Here is a 12,189-nt window from a genome sequence, read left to right as displayed (position 1 = left end):
TATCTCGCGTGAAATTGATTATTTTAAAGAATAAGATAAGTGTCGATTTTTTACAAACATGTATTGGTGCAATGTTGTGTAAAGTTGATTTCGGTCAATGATTTTGAAGAAGCCATTTTGCGATGACACGCTAAGGGGCCTTAAGACAAGACATAATCAACAATAGTACGCCACAATACTCGGTTTGTGGCTGCCGCTCTCCATCCTCGGTCGCGCCCAATGCTCGCCAAGTCACGCTCCACCTGGTCCGCACATCATGCTCTCTGCGCTCCACGCCTTCTTGTGCCAACCGGATCCGTTGCAAACACCAGCTTTGCAGGGTTGTTGTCCGGCATTCTTGCAACATGCCCTGCCCACCGTATCCTTCCGGCTTTGGCCACCTTCTGGATGCTGGGTTCGCCGTAAAGTGCAGCGAGCTCGTGGTTCATCCTTCTCCGCCACACACCGTTCTCCTGCACACCGCCGAAGATCGTTCTTAGCAGGCGTCAATCGAAAACTCCGAGTGCTTGTAGGTCCTCCTCGAGCATGGTCCATGTCTCGTGCCCGTAGAGGATCACCGGTCTTATTAGCATTTTGTACATGGTGCATTTGGTGCGTGGGTGAATCTTTTTCGACCGCAGTTTCTTCTGGAGCCCGTAGTAGGCCCGACTTCCACTGATGATGCGCCTCCGAATTTCACGGCTCACGTTGTTGTCAGCCGTCAGTAAGGATCCGAGGTAGACGAATTCTTCCACCACCTCGAAAGTATCCCCGTCTATCGTAACATTACTACCCAGACGGATCCGGTCGTGTTCGGTTCCGCCTATCAGCATGTACTTTGTTTTTGAGGCATTCACCGCCAGTCCGACCTTTGCTGCTTCGCGTTTCAAACGGGTGTACAGTTCTGCCACCGTTCCAAATGTTCTAGCGATAATGTCCATGTCGTCCGCAAAGCACACAAATTGATCGGATTTTGTGAAAATCGTTCCCCGGCTGTTGAGCCCGGCTCGTCGCATCACACCTTCCAGCGCGATGTTGAAGAGTAGACATGAGAGTCCGTCACCTTGTCGCAGTTCCCGGCGAGATACGAATGAACTGGATAGTTCACCCGAAACCCTTACGCAGTTTTGGACACCGTCCATCGTTGCTTTAATCAGTCTAGTCAGCTTCCCAGGAAAGCCGTTTTCGTCCATGATTCTCCATAGCTCTGCGCGGTCGATACTATCGTATGCCGCTTTGAAGTCGATGAACAGATGGTGCGTTGGGACCTGGTATTCACGGCATTTCTGGAGGATTTGCCGTACGGTAAAGATCTGGTCCGTTGTCGACCGGCCGTCGATGAAGCCGGTTTGATAACATCCCACGAACTCATTTGTTTTAGGTGACAGACGACGGAAGATGATCTGGGATAGCACTTTGTAGGCAGCATTCAAAATAGTGATCGCCCTGAAGTTCTCACATTCCAAATGGTCGCCTTTCTTGTGTATGGGGCAGATTACCCCTTCCTTCCACTCCTCCGGTAGCTGTTCGGTTTCCCAGATCCTGACTATCAGCCGATGCAGACAGGTGGCCAACTTTTCTGGGCCCATCTTGATGAGTTCAGCTGCGATACCATCATAGACTAATTTCAAGACCTCGATGTACCAAAGCAAACGATCAAATTTTCGGTGACCAGTCCGGTACCCAATAAATATTCATCGCCGTGTATTTTTTTCCGTGTAAATTGCCTTTTGTGTAAATTTTATTTAGCGTGTTACACTGATCTGACAGCTCTGACAGTAAGGGACTAAACATAAATTACGTAAAGTGAGTACCGAGGATTGTTCACAATCTGCGAACTTGACTGCGGAAAGAATTGCGACCATGACGCCGCTGATACCATCCTTACCAGCTGCTTTGTTGGTTTTGAGCTGGTGAATGGCATCCTTAACTTCCCTCAGCGTGGGAGTTGGTTCATTTCCGTCCTCCGCTGCACTGGCGTCGTCGTTCCTTCCGTTGCCGTGGGCTCCCGTGCCTACGTTCTCCACGCCGTTCAGGTGCTGATCGAAGTGCTGCTTCCACCTTTCGATCACCTCACGTCCGTCCGTCAAGAGGCCTCCGTCTTTATCCCCTGCATATTTCGGCTCGCGGCACGAAGCCGTTGCGGGATGCGTTGAGCTTCTGATAGAACTTCCGTGTTTCTTGGGAACGGCACAGCAGTTCCATTTCTTCACACTCCGCTTCTTCCAGGCGGCGCTTTTTCTCCCGAAAGAGGCGGGTCTGCTGTTTCCACTTCTGTTTGTAACGTTCCACGTTCTGTCGAGTCCCTTGCTGCAGCATTACCGCCCTCGCTGCGTTCTTCTCCTCCAAAACCGCTCTGCACTCTTCGTCGAACCATTCGTTCCGTCGATTCCGTTCCACGTACCCGATGGTGCTCTTGGCTGCGTCGTTGATGGCTGCTTTCCAGCTGTACTCCAGCAGTCCTCTAGAGGGGCCTCATCGAGCTCGCCCTCGTCTGGCAACGCGGCTTCGAGATTCTGCGCGTATGCTGAGGCGACATCCGGTTGCTTCAGTCGCTTTAGGTTGTACCGTGGCGGTCGCCGGTACCGTACATTGTTGATAACGGAGAGTTTTGGGCGCAGTTTGACCATCACCAGATAGTGGTCGGAGTCGATGTTGGCGCCACGATAGGTCCTGACGTCGTTAATGTCGGAGAAGTGCCGTCCGTCAATCAGAACGTGGTCGATTTGAGATTCCGTCTGCTGTGGTGATCTCCAGGTGTAACGATAAGGGAGGCTGTGTTGGAAAAAGGTGCTACGTATGACCATATTTTTGGAGGCGGCGAAATCAATGAGTCGTAGGCCGTTTTCGTTCGTTTGCTGGTGGGCGCTAAACTTACCAATCGTCGGTCTGAATTCCTCCTCCTGGCCTACCTGAGCGTTCAAATCTCCTATGATGATCTTGACGTCGTGGCTTGGGCAGCGATCGTATTCGCGTTCGAGCTGCGCGTAAAATGCGTCCTTGTCATCATCAGTACATCCGGAGTGTGGGCTGTGCACGGAGTGTGGGCTGTGCTGAAGTTGAAGAATCGGCCCTTGATCCTCAACCTGCACATTCTTTCGTCGATCGGCCACCAACCGATCACGCGCCTCTGCATATCACCCATCACGATGAAAGCTGTTCCCAGCTCGCGTGTGTTGCCGCAGCTCTGGTAGATGGTATGATTACCTCTAAACGTTCGCACCATGGATCCTGTCCAACACACCTCCTGCAGCGCTACGATGCCGAACCCGCGGTCCTTCAGTAGATCGGCGAGTATGCGGGTGCTCCCAATGAAGTTGAGAGATCGGCAGTTTCACCCACAGTTGATCAGCAGGAGTAAATCCATTTTATTTTGTATGGTGAAAAGCATCTAAACTTGAATTACTTGAAATAGAAAGCTTTTATTGAAAAAATATTTGGTAGGCTTAAGGTGAAACATCAAGAAATCCCATTGAAATTTTGCATACAAACTTTAGAGGCACAAATCTGATGAACGAAGCGTCAAATAAAGCCGTCCTTGATTATTCTGGCTTTGCTCACTTGCAAAAAGAGGCAGCTTTTCCAAATCGACCGCATTTGTTAACGAGTTTTTATGATTTGTGCTCTTGAAAACGTGAGTAGGTGTCCCAGTCGGCCATTGTGGCAGCCATATTGGTACTCTTTGAAGTTTCTCCTTAATAGTAGTCACCATTGTGCACAACCACTACCAAATATTTTTTCGAATAATGTATTCCACTTCGATAAATTTGCCTTTAGATGCTATTCGCCATACAATATTTTTGCGATTTACTTTTAGCGATTTTTTCGCGCATAGAAGCTAGCGCCACATTGGTCGATGCGGAGAGTAGGAAAACAGCCGATGTAGTTAATTCATTGGAGAATTAAAATTAATTTTCACTTAAATTTGACAGTTCGATAATCATTTCCTTAGGAGAACCACAGACAAACAGACGTAACACCTTGAACGATTTTCATGGAAATCCATCGCCCAGCTCACACTACCATCACCTGGTGGAAAAGTTGCACGAATCACTGTGTTGTGCCATATCGTCAACAGAAGGCGCTAGTGTGAAACGTCAAACGCATAGAAAAACGATGCGCGCTCCTCTGGTTGTGAAAGCCACAACTATGGAAATTTAAAATGATCGTCAAAAGCGTGGTCGATGGAAATTTCACAAGTGTTACGTCTGTTTGTCTGTGGGAGAACTGTCATGTTTAAGTGTCGAACTGTCAAATGCAAGTAAAAATTAATTTTAATTCGCCAATTGGGACAGACCCTAAGTACACAGACCTTCAAAAATGCACGCTCGTGGTGCACAGCTTGAGCGTGGTGTCGCTGAAGGTGGTCGATAACGCGACTACTGCTCGAGGGTCAAGTTGAGTGTGATTTTGACAAAAAAACATAAACGATTTGTCTTCAAATATACACAATCTACGACGAAAAATGTGATCTTTCATATAAAACTAAAAAATCAATACATTTTTCAAAATTTAAAAACCCAATTGGTTTCTTTAACGGTGTTAAGATAATACGATATTCTGAATCTGCATGTCAAGCTAAGCCGAAATCCAAATTTTCATGAATTTTGGAGTCCGGGAACTTATTTAAAAATCAATTTGAAGTTTGTATGGGAGCGATTTGTCGAATCACCCCTCGTCGCAGTTTGTACTGGGCGGAGCTGTCAAACAGTTTCCCAGCTGTAAAAAGGTGATTTCAAAAAATATCTTTGAAATTGATTTAAGGTAGCAAAACAGAGTTCTAAAAATCTGAAAAAAATCATAGTGACTCAGAAAAAGGTGCTCTTTCGTATAAAACCAAAAAAAATCAACTTTTTTTAATTTAAAAACTCAATTGTTGATTCAGTGTTATTATGAAATTTATGTTAAACTGAAAATGAAATGAAAATACTAAATAAATGTATGCTGCCTAACGTCGGAAGTCATGCGCTGTTTAGCGGACATGATGATCTAATACACGCCGCACCATTTCCGAATTTAGGCCCGATGCATGGATTTGGAGAAAAATCGAATTTCGGTTGTACCAAATTCCGGGCTTCGACTGGATGACTGGATTGATAATAATTTAACCATGGATTCGGTAGCTTACACACCAATTTCCTCATGTTCGGTAGTGTCCTATATTATCTACATCTGCCACCCCTCGTGAGTATGTCGCTTCGCATAGACGAAATTTTACATTTTGAAGTTATCATCTTTATTTGCTTGCGCTACTGTTATCGCACGTATTAAAAGCAAAAAAATACCATTGATTAAATCGAAGCAAGTGTCACAGTCATTATTAACGGAGAGTGAGTAGGTAACAATTGTTTTTGGACAATATTTTTTATACAATCTACGTAAATATTGAGGTCTGCTTCCTGCCGTTTGAACTTTTTTATAATCTCCGCCCAGTTTAGTAATGTGATTATCTAATAAAAAAAACCTTCCTAATTACTTTGCTACATTTTAATAAGGACGAATAGCGGAAAATGCTATAACAATATTAATTAATACTAAATTTGTGTTTGCTTCCTTGGGAGAATATCTGTTTTGACGAATTCGTCATGTACTGTGGTGTTTATGTTTATTAGATAAATTTATTCTAACTTGAGAGATCACGCTAGTCCGAGACTTGATCTTTTTTTTTTCATTCTGAAGATTAGTTCAAAAGAAAACAAGAGGACAGATAAATACAAGTTTTGGAATGTTGCCACTTGAGAAAAAAAACAACACTCACAAACAGTATAATTAGGCCCAAGGAGAAATCATTAGATCGTGTTTCACAAATTGGGTTGGATTTTATGCGTAAGGTGTCGTCGTTTAACCTAACGCTCAACGACTAAAGAAAAATGTTAAGAACCACTGATAAAACACCACCAGAATCTTGTTTGACAGAAATTCCAAATCTTCACTTGCATTGATTGGTGGGTCGAACACTTTCATCTAAGCCTTTGCATTTACATGCGACGTGATGTCGTCGGCTCTCTGTTTCGACGGCGGACGGATGCACACATAAATTTGAGCGAAAAGGTGATGATGTCATCGCCAAGTATATACATGCGGCGACTGATACTATACCGTATTATACCGTCCGTGGCTGCACGTTCTTCATAATACAAACACATGAACCATACCACGCTGCTTATTCAGTTGAAATAACGGGGGAGAGCGCAGTGTATGATGTATCCGGACGCTAGTCACCACCACCAAATCAATTGGTGATTACGGCGAGCATAATAAAATCGTTTAATAGTTCATGGTGGGACCGATCTCTCCGAGAAATGAACATTCTGAGGTATGGAAGGTAGCATGAGGTAATAGAATCATGGAGAAGAAGTATGTCTGCTGACTTCACCGGGGTCACAGGTTGTATTTTTTTCAACATCTGACGGACACAAAGACATCTTGTCCAGAACAGTTCCTTATGTCATAGGGTAACGGTCGCATTTTGGACCCCTAGAGGACATAATTTTAAATTTAAGTCTAAATCAAACAGGTTCAAAGGGCGTTACACATAATGATCATGTTAGTATGATCTTAACCGTAGTGTGGCCAGCAAAAAAAAAACACCCGGTAAAAGGCCGGCAGGGTACCCGGGTACCCACGAAATGGAAATAATCATATCTCAGCTATTTTTCCACCGATTTTAAAAGTTTTTGCCTTATTCAACTCAGAAACTCATTATCTATCGAGATCGTATTTGGTTGGACCGGTCCAATCACCATAGGTACTGAAAAATCCGGATTTCCGAATCCAGGTTTTTATACAATACAATATACGGGATTTTCGGTAGGTTAGTAGCAATTTCGGTACCAAGCATCGTATAATTGCTTTGGCATATTGTATCTGACCGGCCTGGAATCATAAAACGTGTTGACTTTGAAACTGTGTTTTCGGAACACGCTTTCCGTGGGGCCATGGTTGACCATAAACACTTTAAGATATCCTAGCCTCAACAATGTGGGTTTCAATATGGTATAAGGACATGCTCCCAAAAATATGGATTTTCTGAAAACCACGGTGATTAGATCGGTCTAACCAAATATTTTTCCGATAGATGATGAGTTTCTGAGTTGAATGAGCTAAAAAATTTCCAAAATCGATGAAAAATTGACGGAGACATGATCATTTCAATTTCGTGGGTACCCGTGTACCCTGCCGGCCTTCCACGTAATAAAAAAATGCAGGAGCCTCTCCCCCTGCCCCTCCTCACTTTAAAATTCGGTCAACCCCATTAATAGATGTATATTCACGAGTTCTAAGATCTAACAGAGTTCCAACATCCTAGTCTCAATAACCATAAAAATATCGAGATTTGAAATTGAAAAAGGTACCCGGGTACCTTGCCGGCCACATAAGTGTTAAAAGCATCTACTATTTAATCACAGTGGCTGAAAATTTGAAGAAAATACCTGATTTCTGGAGCATTAGTTTTTACTGTTTTGGACACCTTAAAACATTTTGGCCCTCTTACAAAAAAAAAAGACACGGACACGTTCAATGCTACCAGTAAACTTTCGCTCTTTGAAGGAAGCGCCCGGTATCTTAAAAGTTATTATACATGGTTTGCTAAATGTTTAAAAAAATACTAAAAAAACTAAATATTTAAGATAACAGCAATACGAAATCAAATATCTTAAGATAAACTGATATCTAAATGTGATATCAATAGGCAAATCTAACGGAAGCTAACGATCCCTCCGCATCTGGTGGCAGGGATAAGAACCCTATGAAAAACGTGAATCCGCCAAAATTTGCCATGGTGCAGCATAGGCAAAGTGAACTTTATTCAATTTTTCATATCGAATTCCGCATCGTAGAGAAACAAACGAGCACTTTTTGGAAAGAAAATTTAATTCTCTTTCAGATGCGCTTAGATCCCTTAGGTACTTACAAACAATTTATGTGATTAATTTGAGGAGCTCTTGCTATGCCTCCGGCGGGCAATCTTCAGAATTTTTTGTTAGCTGGCCAATCCGGTGTCCGTCGGCATGGGCATCGAGAATGATGATATTAGATGCCATTGCAAATGGAGAGCAAAAAATGAGTAAAATTTGACGACAAAAAATTGACTTTTTTTATGTAAACAAACGATTTTCTCCTTATCTCTCCAAGCGCCTCTACAAATGGGGGTCATCTGAATAAGCCTATATGGTGCTATCCATTTATTACGTAAGGGGATTTTTGCGATTTTTCGTGTAAAAGATACACATACTCTACATGTGTACGTTTTTAAAAATATTGCTTCGTTATTTTTTAAAAAATCAGAAACTGAAAAAAATGAGGAAATAATTCCAGTTTCGCCTTAAGGCCTTTTCTTGTGTCATCACAAAATGGCTTCTTCAGAATCATCATCCAAATTCAACTTTATACAGTATTGCACTAATACATTTACGTAAGAAAATCGGCGCTTACCTTTTCTCTAAAATTCTCCACTTCACGCAAGATATTTTGAGAAGAAATATAGAACACACTATTCTAATTAAAATTCTCTTTCGAACTATCTATACCATAAACAAATATTTTCACTCAAACTTGAAAATTATTCAAATTTGTCTCAACCGCACCAAGAGTTCGATGGCAATGTTTACCACCTACCCCAGTACAACGACGACGCCAGCAGCGCGACGCGACGCTGCCGTCCGGCGCACAATCATCGATCATTGAACGCAGTGATGTCGATCTTGCGGGCCAATTCATCAATAAAATCAATCAAAATCATTGAAATGGTCAACTCAAATTTATCGATTATACGTCGTAAAATCAAAAACTATTCTTCGAATGATTATTGTTGTACTTTGAATCACATATGATAATAATAAAAGCAAATAATTTTTATTTGTGAAATCTCCTCCGCACTGTCCGCCAACACTGCTGCTGCTTGCAAACATCAACAGCGGAAGAACAGACTAAGAGTATTCGATCATTTTTAGCTTATTACACATAAAATTCGGTGTTTTTCGTAATATTGAGACATATTTCATTGTTGTTTAGCGGAACAGAGTAGTCTACTGCTTGAATTGCTTTTAAATGATTAATAATCTTGAAATGTTTACATTGGTGAAAGCGAGACAAAGAAGTGCTATTTTTGTTTGTTTGTTTATAAAACAAATGTAAAAAGGCAACACCACTACTGTTGCGCTCGATGATTGTTAGAAATAAGAAACGAAAAAGAAGTGCTGAAATAGAAGTGATACAGGGAGTCACCTTAACCCTTTCTTTCCCACAAGGTGTTTTGACAATTAAAAATAGATTAATAGGTTTCTAAACAAATCACCAGAACAAAAGATGTATAGTTTTACTCCAAAATATCGTTAGAAATGAGAAAAATGATTTTCGGGGTGGATCACCTGTGATCCATTGGGAAGATGGATGCACTGAAGGCACATATACAAATTTTGTTTTTTATTTGTATATTATTTTTTTTTTCAAAAACTTTATATTTATAAATCTCGGACTTCTTGCAGTTACCATAAGTAGTTGTTATTCGGTTCGCTTCGAATCTATGAATTCTCTTCTCGTACCATATAAACCCTCCTAGATTCATCTGCGACTTATTGCCGGCGCTAAATAGATTACATTATATGGAATAATGACATTTTTACATGAAACACTGTTAATAATGGCAAATGTCTTGGATGTAAACAAACATTTTAACCAGGAACAGGTTAGATCAGGAAGGATAAAAATGTCGTTATGTTCCCAATGGATCACTGATGATCCACATGTTTGTTCATTAAATTAGTGTTTTATCGTCAACTTGTTTATAAAACGGTATTTTATTCTGCTAATATACATACTACATGGCATGCTAGTATTTTTTCCGTTTAAAATAATGTTCAGTTTTCGGAATATTGAACATTCAAATATTGTTTGAATTAAAATAGAAAAAAATACCGACTTTCACTGAATCATTTAGCTCTAGAACAAAAACTAGCAGAGAAATTTTGACCAAACTTGGCATAATAGTTCATTTAACATATACAAACATCTGATGAAAAAATGGAAATGATCTAATTTATGCTGTATTTGTATGAACAGTGCAAAGTAGTGGATCACCTGTGCTACCATGGGAAAGAGAGGGTTAATACAGTCAGGTCTTTTTTACGCGGTTTTCATTTACGCGGCCGCGTAAATGAAAACTCCATACAAAATTTTTTTTTCATCGACTTATTTTTGCATGATTCGTCGAGAAACGGTGAGACTTTTTTTACGCGGTTTTTCGAATTTTGAACTGAGTTTTATTTTTACGCGGTACGTATCCCCCGCGTAAAAAAAAACCTGACTGTACACAAATCAACTGATTCCGGGCAACTTTCACCGGGGAAATATCAATTACATTGCTGCACAGAAGTTGTTGGAAAACGGATTGTCCAGTGGCCACAAAAATCAGTTATTTTAACTATTTAATCAATGTAAACGCTCTAAAGGGTCCATTATAGGCACATTCAGGCACTGCACCGTCGACAGCGAGGAATTATATGAATATAACATGGAAATAAAAGGGGAGGTCTACTATAGGGGCATAGATATTTGTTAATAATTAAGCTGTGTACGGCAAGTGAGCCTTTAATAAACGATTTGAAAAACAAAAATGTTCATAATCCTATAATGAACCCCAGCGCGGCAACGTCGATTTATTTATTTGTGTTTACGTCAACAGACTATCTGTAGCCCAAATGTCATTAAAGACTTAAAACTAAATAACATGTCTTATATTCTTCAAAAGAAGAATAGGTAGACAAAATAAATCATACCAAGACATTTAGGCAGCATCCATTTATTACGTAACGCTAAAATTGATATTTGTTGACAGTTCGTTCCTCGTCATGTGAAAGTCAAAGATTGATGCCACACATTTTTAACCGTGTGGTATCTGTAATGCTAGTACATATAACACTTCTTATCCCTTAATCGTTACGACGGAGTGGAAGCCTCAGCATCGAGCTGTTCCGCAGCAGCCGTGGTTGAACATTGATGTTCATTTAATGTATTGTAGTATAGAATCACAATCAGCGCTGTTATTGGTCGTGAGGGTCGTGAGCTTCCTTTGACGATGAACAAGTAGACTCTTTCATCGTCACAAGACAAAACGAGCATTCACGCACTTCGTCATGTCATTTTGCAATGATCAAGCGTCATGACGAAAATTTTCATATTGTTTTTAAATTAAAATTTTCACCTGGTCCAAGCAAATTTAGGCTAGCCGTTGTATTTAACAGATAGAGAGGACATTCATTCATGCTTTAATGGATTTAAACAACGACATAATTCATGAATGTTGTAGTAATTGCCTTGTTTACAACCATGTCACGCTCCGTCGTGACCGAAAAATGAGCAAATATTGTTAGACTCTCTTGGCCATTGTCTCCCGATTCGATGACATTGAGAGAGGCACTTCTGTAAAATTCGCGCGACGACCCGTGTTGACGCTGACGCTTTCTAAGCCTGATCACAATTTTTCGTCCTTGCAGAGTATCGATCATGGTCAAGGCTCTGTAAACTGCAACTTCGTATACACAGGGGTTGCAAGTAAATCAACTGACACCGCCTCTCGTAACTCGGCAGGCGAAGTGTCCTCGTCCGACGTTGAATTGATTCGATTTGCTCAGCGACGTTGTTGTAGTTAGGACTCCAGACTGTAGAGCGAGGTGGACCACGACGGACTGGTCGTGCAGCGGAATCTATACCGACGACGGAACAAGGGAACCGATCCGGGGAACTTTCGGTATAACGCGTAATCAGTGGCAAACAACGAACGTACGATTCAGCGATGTGTATTGCACGGACTCTTACAGTGAACTGTATTATGCAAACCTATTGTCAAGTGTCTCTCTTATTGCCGCCCATAGATGGGGAGACAGATGTCGCACTCCCAACACAGACTGCTGATCCGTATTCCAGTGTTGATTTGACGAGGGAACAGTAAAGCGTTTTGTTAAAGTTTCTCGAGTTGGATAAAAATCGATAATTAATTGATGAGACGTCCGATTTGAATGTGGTCTTCGGCAAAATCGTGACTGATGGAATCACAATTTTTAAAATTTGTGATCTCCTAACTCGTTATCCAGGGTGGCCACCGAACCGGGAAAAACGGGAAAACCGGGAAAAAGACGGGAATTCGGAACGACCGGGAAAAAAGCGGGAAAAAGCCTGGAATTTGGAATGATAACCGGGAAAATTGCTGTT

The 12,189-nt window shown here is 41.5% G+C and overlaps 1 protein-coding gene and 1 long non-coding RNA gene across 10 annotated transcripts in view; one reads left to right on the top strand and one right to left on the bottom strand.

Annotated features, from left to right (window-relative positions):
* The window catches only part of LOC134288031 (protein hu-li tai shao), a 53,847-nt gene that overhangs the window by 7,204 nt on the left and 34,454 nt on the right, over positions 1-12,189 (top strand). The gene's annotated exons all lie outside the window — the stretch shown is intronic.
* On the bottom strand, positions 3,818-12,062 carry LOC134288038 (uncharacterized). The gene is made up of 2 exons (XR_009997719.1): positions 9,208-12,062; positions 3,818-8,304 (listed from the first exon to the last, which is right to left on the bottom strand). It is a non-coding gene; the product is annotated as an uncharacterized LOC134288038 (long non-coding RNA).

The sequence above is a fragment of the Aedes albopictus genome, chromosome 2 (assembly GCF_035046485.1).
Source record: "Aedes albopictus strain Foshan chromosome 2, AalbF5, whole genome shotgun sequence".
NCBI classification, from domain to species: Eukaryota; Metazoa; Arthropoda; class Insecta; order Diptera; family Culicidae; genus Aedes; species Aedes albopictus.
The sequence above is the reverse complement of the archived record's forward strand: the minus strand, read 5'-3'. Positions and strand labels throughout refer to the sequence as shown.